Source organism: Pteronotus mesoamericanus, unplaced genomic scaffold (genome assembly GCF_021234165.1).
Source record: "Pteronotus mesoamericanus isolate MK-2021 breed Mesoamerican mustached bat unplaced genomic scaffold, CSHL_Meso_final contig_58, whole genome shotgun sequence".
Classification (NCBI taxonomy): Eukaryota; Metazoa; Chordata; class Mammalia; order Chiroptera; family Mormoopidae; genus Pteronotus; species Pteronotus mesoamericanus.
In genome coordinates, this window is record NW_026555205.1 from 7,953,455 (window position 1) to 7,963,410 (window position 9,956).

The 9,956-nt window shown below is 41.1% G+C and overlaps 1 non-coding gene across 1 annotated transcript; it reads right to left on the bottom strand.

Moving 5' to 3' along the window:
* Positions 1 to 229: 229 nt before the first annotated feature.
* Positions 230 to 336, bottom strand: LOC129076260 (U6 spliceosomal RNA). The gene has a single exon (XR_008529727.1). It is a non-coding gene; the product is annotated as a U6 spliceosomal RNA (small nuclear RNA).
* Positions 337 to 9,956: the final 9,620 nt, after the last annotated feature.

Below are 9,956 nucleotides of genomic sequence, written 5' to 3' on the forward strand. Positions count from 1 at the left end.
AAGTTTACAATGTTGATGTCTTCTTGAGAGATTCTTCCTTTAAGTATGATAACGTGCCACTCTGGGTTTCTCTTTATGGCCTTTGGTTTGAAATCTATTTTGTCTGATACAAATATGGCAACGCCAGCCTTTTTCTCATGCCCATTTGCTTGGAATATTATTTTCCATCCCTTTACTTTCAATCTGTGTAGATCTCTTGCTCTGAGGTGGGTCTCCTGTAGGCCCCATAAAAAATATGGAACGCCTCACGAATTTGCGTGTCATCCTTGCGCAGGGGCCATGCTAATCTTCTCTGTATCGTTCCAATTTTAGTATATGTGCTGCCGAAGCGAGTACTAATTTGCTTCCTTTGGATGAAAGTTTCTATATATGTCAGTTAAGTCCATTTCATGTAATGCATCGTTTAGTTACACGATATCCTTGTTGATGTTTTGTTTGGAAGATCTACCCATTTTTTGACAGTGGGGTGTTAAAATCCTCTACTAAGAGCACCTTACTCACCACATCTTTTTTGAAGTCCTCCAAGATTTTTCTTATATATTTGGGTACTACTATAGGGTGCATATAGGTTTACAATGTTTATGTCTTCTTGATGGATTCTTCCTTTGAGTATTATAAAGTGTCCTAATGGGTCTCTTTTTATGGCCTTTGTTTTGAAATCTATTTTGTCTGATTTAAGTATTTGTACTTCTGCTTTTTTGTCCAGTCCATTTGCTTGGAATATTTTTTTCCATCCCTTTGCTTTCAGACTATGTAGGTCCATTGTTCTGATGTGGGTCTCTTGTAGGCAGTGCATGTGTGGGTCATGTTTTCTTATCCATTCAGCTATCCTATATCTCTTGATTGAGGATTTAATCCATTTCCATTAGAAGTTATTATTGATTGGTACTTATTCATTTTCCTTTGTACCTTACATCCTCTTTTTCTCACTCTTCTTCATTTTCTTAAAGCAGTCCCTTTAGCATATCTTGTAGTGCTGGTTTGGTGGAGGTATATTCTTTTAGCCTTCTTTTGTCTGGGAAAATCTTTACTTTGCCTTCCATTTTAATTATGAGCCTTGTTGTGTAGAGTAGTCATGGCTGTATGCCCTTGCTTTTCATGATTTGGAATATTTCTTGTCATTCCCTTCTGGCTTGCAGTGTTTCTGTTGCGAAATCAGCAGGAGACCATATTGGGGATCCCTTGTATGTTACTACCTGTTTCTCCCTTGCTTCCTTTTGGATTTTCTGTTTTTCTTTGTTATTTGCCATTTTAATGATGCTGTGTCTTGTAGTGGGCCTCTTTGGATTCCTCTTGAATGGGACCCTTTTTGCTTCCTGAGCTTGCATGATTTTTTCTATCCACAAATTAGGGAAGTTTTCCATCATCACTTTTTCAAACTGGTTCTCTATCCCTCGTTCCTCTTCTCCTTCTGGTATCCTTATTATATGGATATTATTACGTTTCTTGTTGCCCTGCATTTTCCTAAACACGTCTTCAATCTTTTTTAGTCTTTTTTTCATTTTCTTGCTTTTTCTGGGATCTTTTTTCTACCTTATCCTCCATCTTGCTGATTTGATCCTCTGCTTCATTGAGCCTGCTTTTGTTTCCTTCTACTGTGTTTTTCAATTCAGAAATTGTATTCTTCATTTCCTCTTGCCTCTTATTGACAGAGTTTCTATGTCTGTTTTCATGCTGATATAGTTTGCAATAAGTTTCTTGTAGTTGCCCTGTAGTTTTTGGTAATTCTCTTTGACCTCACTGAGCTCAGTGTGCTTCCTTAAAACTGTTTTTTGGAACTCAGTAACTGATATTTACTTGCCTTTATTTCATTTAGTTCTGTTTCTGGGGATTCCTCCTTTCCCTTTACTTGGGTGGTGTTTCTTTTTCTTTGCATTATTTGTGAGACTCTTCTTTTTTTGTTCCTGCTTCTTAAATTGATCTCTTGACTTTCTGACTTTGTGGTGTGATCTTCTATGGTAAGAAACCTCTTTTTTTCTTTTTCTTTCTTTCTTTCTTTCTTTCTTTCTTTCTTTCTTTCTTTCTTTCTTTCTTTCTTTCTCTTTCTTCTTCCTTCCTTCCTTCCTTCCTTCTTCCTTCCTTCCTCCCTTCCTTCTTTCTTTCCTTTCTTTCTTTCTTTCTTTCTTTCTTTCTTTCTTTCTTTCTTTCTCTCTTTCTTTTCCTTCCTTCCTTCCTTCCTTCCTTCTTTCCTTCCTTCCTTTCTTTCTTTCTCTCTTTCTCTCTCTTCCTTCCTTCCTTTCTTTCTTCTTTCTTTCTTTCATGATCTGCTTCTGATGATGTCAGCTGTTGATCCCAATTTACCTTAGGAAGTCCTTAGGAGACTTCCAGGAACCTACTGTTTGTGTCTGTCTCCTCCAGTTGTTAATCTAGTCACTCTGTGCTCAGCAGTCAGGGCAGGGCAGAGCCCCTTCTGTACGCTGGGCTATTGTGTCTTTTCATGCTGCTTCTCCTCAGGGGAGTAATGTGTCTGAGCAATATAGCTGCTGCCATATGGTGGAAGAGTCAGCACCAGGATCCCCCTGGCTGCTCTCTTAGTTCTCTCCCAAACACCTCTGTCACCAGACTTTCCTCAAGCATCTCTAGACCAGACTGCATCTGCTTTAGTCAGGAAATCACTATCTGTGACTGTTGCTCTGTACTCAGCACCCAGGCCTCTGCAATGGCTGCACGGGCCTAGCCTCCTGAGAGCAGGGCTATTTTGCCCCTTCATGCTGTTGCTGCTCCAGGCAGTGGTCTACCTGAGCAAGATGGCAGCTGCATAATGGGGCATAAGTCAGCACTGGGACCCTACTGTCCACTTTCTCAATTCTTTCCTCCAAGCCTCCCCCTCCAATCTCTCCTCAGGTGGCTCCAGCCCACTCTGCCCCCACCTCTGCTGGAGCCCAGGGAAACTGGCTGCCACTACAAATTTTTGTGATGGCCCTTTAAATGGCTCTTTGCGTCTCCAGCCACCTGTCTTGGGCAAGGAGCACACTGCCACTTTTTACAGCTTCCTGTTATCTGTGTACCTTTTGGGCTCTGGTGCTGTAGGCTGGAGATCACCACTTATGGTTTAGAACCTGCTCTTCTCAGGAGGATCCAAGAGGCTGTTTCAATATCCCTCTGATGCTGCTGCCTGTGGGAGCTTATACCATTTTTTTGAGCCTCTAGTGTATTTCTTACCAGTTAGATTGCGCTAAAGCCAATTCTTCTGTCTCCAAGGTTACAAGGCTCCTCTCTCACTATTGTTCAGTTGCTTTCCAAGTGATTTCTCCAAAATTTAGTTGTAATTTCAGATTGGTCCTGGGAGGAGGTCAGTGTGACTTCCACTCAGTCCTCCACCATCTTGAAGTCCTTATTTTTTTGTTCTTATCGAAGTACCAAACTTTTGATTACAGTGTCCTTATAGTAGAATAGTCTATTATTGAGTATTGTGATCCCTCCTACTTTGTTTTTCTTTCTCAGGGTTGCTGAGTATTCGAGGTCTTTTTTTTTTTTATTCCACATAAATTTTTGTTATATTTGTTCTAGATTTGTGAAATATGCCATTGGTATTTTAATAGGGATTGCGTTGAATCTGTAGATTGCTTTGTGTAGTATGGACATTTTAATGATGTTAATTCTTCCAATCCATGGAAACAGTATATGCTTCCATTTATTTGTGTCTTCCTTATTTCTTTTTTCAGTGTTTTATAATTATCTGCATACAGGTCTTTTACTCCTCAGTCAAGTGCATTCCTAGGTATTTTATTTTTCCTTTTTTTATAGCAAATGGGATTGTTTTCAAGATTTCTGATTCTGATATTTCATTGATGGTGTACAAAAATGCCTTCAGTTTATGAATATTGACTTTGTATCCTGCTGTTTTGTCAAATTCACTTATTAGGTCGAGTAGTTTTTTGTTGTAGTCTATAGGCTTTTCTATGTACACTATCATCTCATCTGCAAACAATGACAGTTTTACTCTCTCCTTTCCAATTTGGATGCCTTGTGTTTCTTTTTTCTTTTCTGATCGCTTTGGCCAAGACTTCCAATAATATGTTGAATAGAACTGGTGAAAGGGGACAACCTTGTCTTGATCCCGATTGTAGTGGGAAACTTATAGTTTTTGTCTATTTTGATGGTGGCTGTAGGTTTTTCAGACATGGCCTTTATTATGTTGAGGTATGCCCCCTTTATTCTCACTTTACTGAGTGTTTTTTTTTTATCATAAATGGGTGCTGTACCTTATCGAATGCTTTTTCCACATCTGTTGATATGATCATGTGGGTTTTGCCTTTACTTTTCTTTATGCAATTTATTATGTATATTGATTTGCAAATATTGAACCATCCTTGCATCCCTGGGACGAATCCCACTTGATGATAGTGGATGATCTCCTTAATGTATTGCTGGATGTGGAGTGCCAATATTTTTTTTTGAGGATTTTAGTGTCTAGGTTCATCAGCAAAATTGGCCTGTAGTTTTCTTTTTTGGTTGTGTCTTTACCTGATTTTGGGATTAGGATGATGCTGGTCTCATAAAAAGAGTTTGGGAGTCTTCCCTCTTGGATTTTTTGGAATAGTCTGAGAAGGACAGGGGTTAGCTCTTCCTTAAATTTTTTTGTAAATTTTCCTGTGAAACTGTCCAGTCCATGTCTTCTATGTGTCGGAAGTTTTTTGATTACTGCTTAAATTTCAGCAGCTGCTATCCATCTGGTCAGGCTTTCTACTTCTTCTTCATTCAGTGTTGGAAGGTTATATTTTTCTAGAAGTTTGTACATTTCATCTAGGCTTTCCAATTTCTTGGCATATAATTACTCATAGTAATTTCTCACAATCCTTTGTATACCTGTGTTATGTGTTGTAATTTCTCCTCTTTCATTTCTGATATTATTTATTTCGGCCCTTTCCCTTTCTTTTTTCATGAGTCTGCATAAAGGCTTGTCAATTTTTTTATCTTTTCACAGAGCCAGCTCCAGGATTCATTGATCTTTTGAATTGTTATTTTAGTCTCTCTGTCATTCAGTTTTCCTCTGATCTTGATTATTGCCTTTCTTTTACTCACTCTGGGCTTTATTGCTTTTTGTTTCTCCAGATCTTGAAGATGTAGGGATAGGTCGTTTATTTGAAATGTTTCTATCTTTTCTCAGTAGACCTGTATTGCTATGAACTTGCCTCTCACGACTCTCTTTGTTGTATCCCATAGGTTTTGTACTGTTGTGTGTTCATGTTCATTTGTTTCCAGAAACTATTTGATTTCTTCTTTGATCTCATTATTGACTCATTTATTATTTAATTGCATGCTATTTAGTCTCCATGAGTTCTAATGTTTTTGAGTTTTTTTCCTTCAGATTTGTTTCTAGTTTCAAGAAATTGTGGTCAGAGAAAATGCTTGTTATGTTTTCAATTTTCTTGAATTTGTTGAGGCTTGTTTTGTCTTTTATCATGTGGTCTATCTCTGAAAACATTCCATGTGCTTTGAAAAGAATGTATTTTTCTTCTTTGGGATGAAAGGTTTTAGATGATAGATAGATAGATAGATAGATAGATAGATATAGATATATATATAAATATCAGATAAGTCCATTTGATTTAATGCATTGTTCAGTTCCACTATACCCTTGTTGTTACTTTTGAAGATCTCTCCATTGTTGACAGTGCGACATTAAAACCCCTACTATCAGTGTGTTGCTGTCTATATCTTTCTTGAAGTCGTCCAATATTTTTCTTATATATTGGAGTACTCCTATGTTGGGTGCATATATGCTTACAAGGTTTATGTCTTTTTTATGATTCTTCCTTTGAGTATTATGAAGTGTCTTCTGGGTCTCTTTCTATGACCTTTGTTTTGAAATCTACTTTGCCTGATATAAGTATTGCTACCTCTCCTTTTTTTCCTGTCCATTTGCTTCTAATATTTTTTTTCCATCCCTCTACTTTCAGTCTGTGTAGGTCCTTTGTTCTGAGGTGGGTCTCTTGTAGAGAGAATATGTATGGGTCATGTTGTCTTACCCATTCAGCTACCCGATGTCTTTTTATTGGAGCATTTGATACTTTCACATTTAAAGTTATTATTGATAGGTACTTATTCTTTTTTCCCCTTTGTACTTATGTTCCTCTCTTTCTCACTCCTTTTCTTCATCTTCTTAAAGCAGTCTCTTTAGCATACCTTGCATGGAAGGTTTGGTGGTGTATTCTTTTAGGCTTCTTTTGTTTTGGAAACTTCTTATTTTGCCTTCCATATTAATTGCGAGCCTTGCTGGGTAGAGCAGTCTTGGTTGTAGCCCTTTGCTTTTCATTACTTGGAATATGTCTTGCCATTCTCTTTTGGCTTGTAGTGTTTCTGTTAAGAAGTCAGCTGCTAGCTGTATAGGGGCCCCATTCAATTTTTATTACATGTTTCTCCTTTCCTGTCTTTAGGATTCTCTGTTTGTCTTTGATATTTGCCAGCTTAATGATGATGTGTCTTGGAGTGGGCCTCTTTGCATTCCTCTTGAATGGGACCCTCTGAGTTTCCTGGACTTGCGTGAATTTTTCTCTCCTCACATTAGGAATGTTTTCCATGATTACTTTTTCAGACATATTTTATGTCACTTCTTCCTCTTCTACTTCTGGTATGTCTATTATACGGATATGAATATGTTTCAAGTTTTCCTGCGTTTCCCTCAATGCCCCTTCTTTCATTCTCATTCTTTTTTCATTTTCTTGTTCTTTCTGGGTGCCTTTCCCTACATTGTCCTCCAGCTCTCTGCTTCGATCCTCTGCTTCGTCTCACTTGTTTTTGAATCCTTCTACTATGTCATTCAGTTCAGAAATTGTATTCTTCATTTCCTATTGCTACTTATTCTACGTCCTTTTTCATGCTGATATAGTTTGTAGTAAAGAAAAAGGATAGTTTCGGAGATTGGAAAGATGGCGGAGGACTCAAAGGGAGTCACGCTGACCTCCCAAAACCAAACTAGAACTGCAACTACATAATGGAGTAATCACCTGGAAAGCAGTGGAGCAATAGTGGGAGAGGAGCCTTGGTGCCGCGGACAATGGATTCGACTCTCACACATCCCAACGGGTGAGAATTGCGGTGGAGGCTCCAGAGGGTGGGCTGGGTGCGCACAGGCACTGGCACCAGAGGGACATTGAAACGGCCAGTTAGCGTCCCCCCGAGAAGAACGGGGTCTGAATCATAAACAGGAACCCCTAAACTACAGCAGCTAAAGCCGAGAAAATAGACAAAACGCAACCCCAAAAAGCTTAGGGGTGCTCTCTGCCAGAGACAGGTGGCTGGGGATGCAAAAAGACATTTAAAGGGCAAACGCAAAAGTTGCAGCGGCAGCCACCCTCCTTGATCGCTGGGTAGAGGCAGCAGCAGGGTGGGCTGGTGCCTGGGAAAAGACTGGTAAGGAAAACTTTGTGAAGAGAACTGACACAGTGGCCAGTGGAGCCCGGGTGATAACGCACCTCCCACTCTGCAGCTACCATCTCGCTCAGGCATAAGGGAATCCATTAACCTGCCTTTTGTGCGCTCCGCACACAGCTTGTACGCCTGTGAGCTACGGGGCTGAGTGCAGACTGGCTGGGAGAGACTTGAGGAGAGACTGGAGACGGAGGCGTTGGGGAAAGAACGGGAGGAGGAACCGGGGAGTACCGACTCCTTCTGGCCGTAGTCTCCATTGCGCGGGAAGAGGCCACACCCCCAAAGAGCCAAAAGCTGAAAAGTAAACATAGACACCCCCAACACACCCAGAGCAGGCGCGCACACTTGCGCCGAGTGACCGGCGAGGGTTGGAGAGTGTGTGTGTGACCCACGCGGGCTGGCGAACGCTTGCACCTGCCTGCGAGGGATTGCACAGAGGGGCAAGGGCAGGCGTAATTGACCTACCAGCCACGATTGCGGAGCAGCCCACAAAATAAGTAGAGCTGCCCAGAGTCCCTGGAGGAGAGACCAGAAACAGGATTAACCGGAGAGTCCTAGAGCTGATTCTCTCCCATTTCCATAGTCCCCATTTGGCGAGGGCAAGCAACGCACCCAAAGAGCCAAACGCGGGAAAATCACACAATAGAAGACCGTAAACTGACCAGTGCCACGAAGCTCGCCAGCCAGGGGGGCCAGATGAGTACGCGAGGGGTCGAATAAGCCCCCTGGTCTGGGGTAAGCACATGTGAGCCCAGGCAGGTGGGGGACCCAGCGGCTCTGGGAGTGCGCTCAAGGAGCCCGCGTGAGAGCGCAGAGAGATCCCAAAAAATAGCCCAGCCCTTACCGAAGGGGTCACAGAGCTGCTCCAAGCAGGAGTCAGACATAGGCATTAGACTCCTGAAAGGCTCAAACAAACAACCCAAGGCCCTATAGGGTCAACAACTGACATCATCAGAGGCAAGCCCAGAAAGAAAAGTAAAGGACAAAAATACTTAACAGACTCTCACAAAAATGGGAAGAAAAAGAAGTTCCCCTCAAATGAGTGGAGAAGGGGACTCCCCACAGAGACAGCTAAATGAAATAGAGGCAAGGGAACTATCAGATATGGAATTCAAAACAATGGTTCTAAGGAAGCTCAATGAGCTCAGCCCGCTCAAAGATAACCATGAGAAACTGCAGAGAAACTTTCAGGATCTTACAGCAAACTATATCAGCCTGGAAAAAGACATAGAAACTATCAAAAGAAACAACAGGATATGAAGAATACCATTTCTGAATTGAAGAACACAGTAGAAGAAATCCAAAGCTGGCTGGATGAAGCCGAGGATCGAATCAGTGAGATGGAGGACAAGGTAGAAAAAAGCTCCCAGAAAAAACAAGAAATGGAAAAACGGCTCAAAAAGAATGAAGAGTCATTTAGGGAAATGCAGGACAACCTGAAACGCAATAATATCCGTATAATAGGGATACCAGAAGGAGAAGAAGAGGAGCAAGGAATAGAGAACCTCCTCGAAAAAGTAATGATGAAAATTTTCCCAAATTTGAGGAGAGAAAGGCTCTCATGGATCCAGAGGCACAGAGGACCCCACTCAAGAGGGACCCAAGGAGGTCCATTCCAAGACACATCATCATTAAAATGGCAAATGTCAAAGACAAAGAGAGATTCTTCAAGGCAGCAAGGGAGAAGGAGAAAGTAACATACAAGAGGGCCCCGATACGCCTAGGAGCTGACTTCTCAACAGAAACACTACAAGCCAGAAGGGAATGGCAACAAATATTCCAAGCCATGAAAAGCAAGGGCCTACAGCCAAGGCTGCTCTACCCAGCTAGGCTCTCCATTAAAATAGAAGGGGAAATACGGAGTTTCCCAGACAAAAGAAAGCTAAAGGAATACATCTCTACCAAACCAGCACTCCAAGATCTGCTAAGGGGACTGGTTTAAGCAGATGAAGGAAAACAATGAGACAGAGAGGAACACAAGTACAAAGAGAAAAGATGAGTAAGTTTCTATCAGTAATATCTCTCAATGTCAATGGACTAAATGCCCCAATCAAAAGACACAGGGTAGCTGAATGGATAAGAAAACATGACCCACACATATGCTGCCTACAAGAGACCCACCTCAGAGCAAAAGACCTACACAGATTGAAAGTACAGGGATGGAAAATAATAGTCCAAGCAAATGGGCATGAGAAAAAGGCTGGCGTTGCCATACTTGTATCAGACAAAGTAGATTTCAAAGCAAAGGCCATAAAGAGAGACCCAGAGGGGCACTTTATCATACTTAAAGGAAGAATCTCTCAAGAAGACATCAACATTGTAAACATATATGCTCCCAATATAGGAGCCCCCAAGTTTATAAGCAAATTGTTGCATGACTTCAAAAAAGATATAGACAGCAACAGACTGATACTAGGGGATTTCAACACCCCACTGTCAAAAATGGACACATCTTCCAAAGAAAACATTAATAAACATATTGTGGCGCTGAATGACACACTGAATCAAAGAGACTTACTGACATATATAGAACCTTACATCCCAAAGAAGAAAAATACACATTCTTTTCAAATGCTCATGGC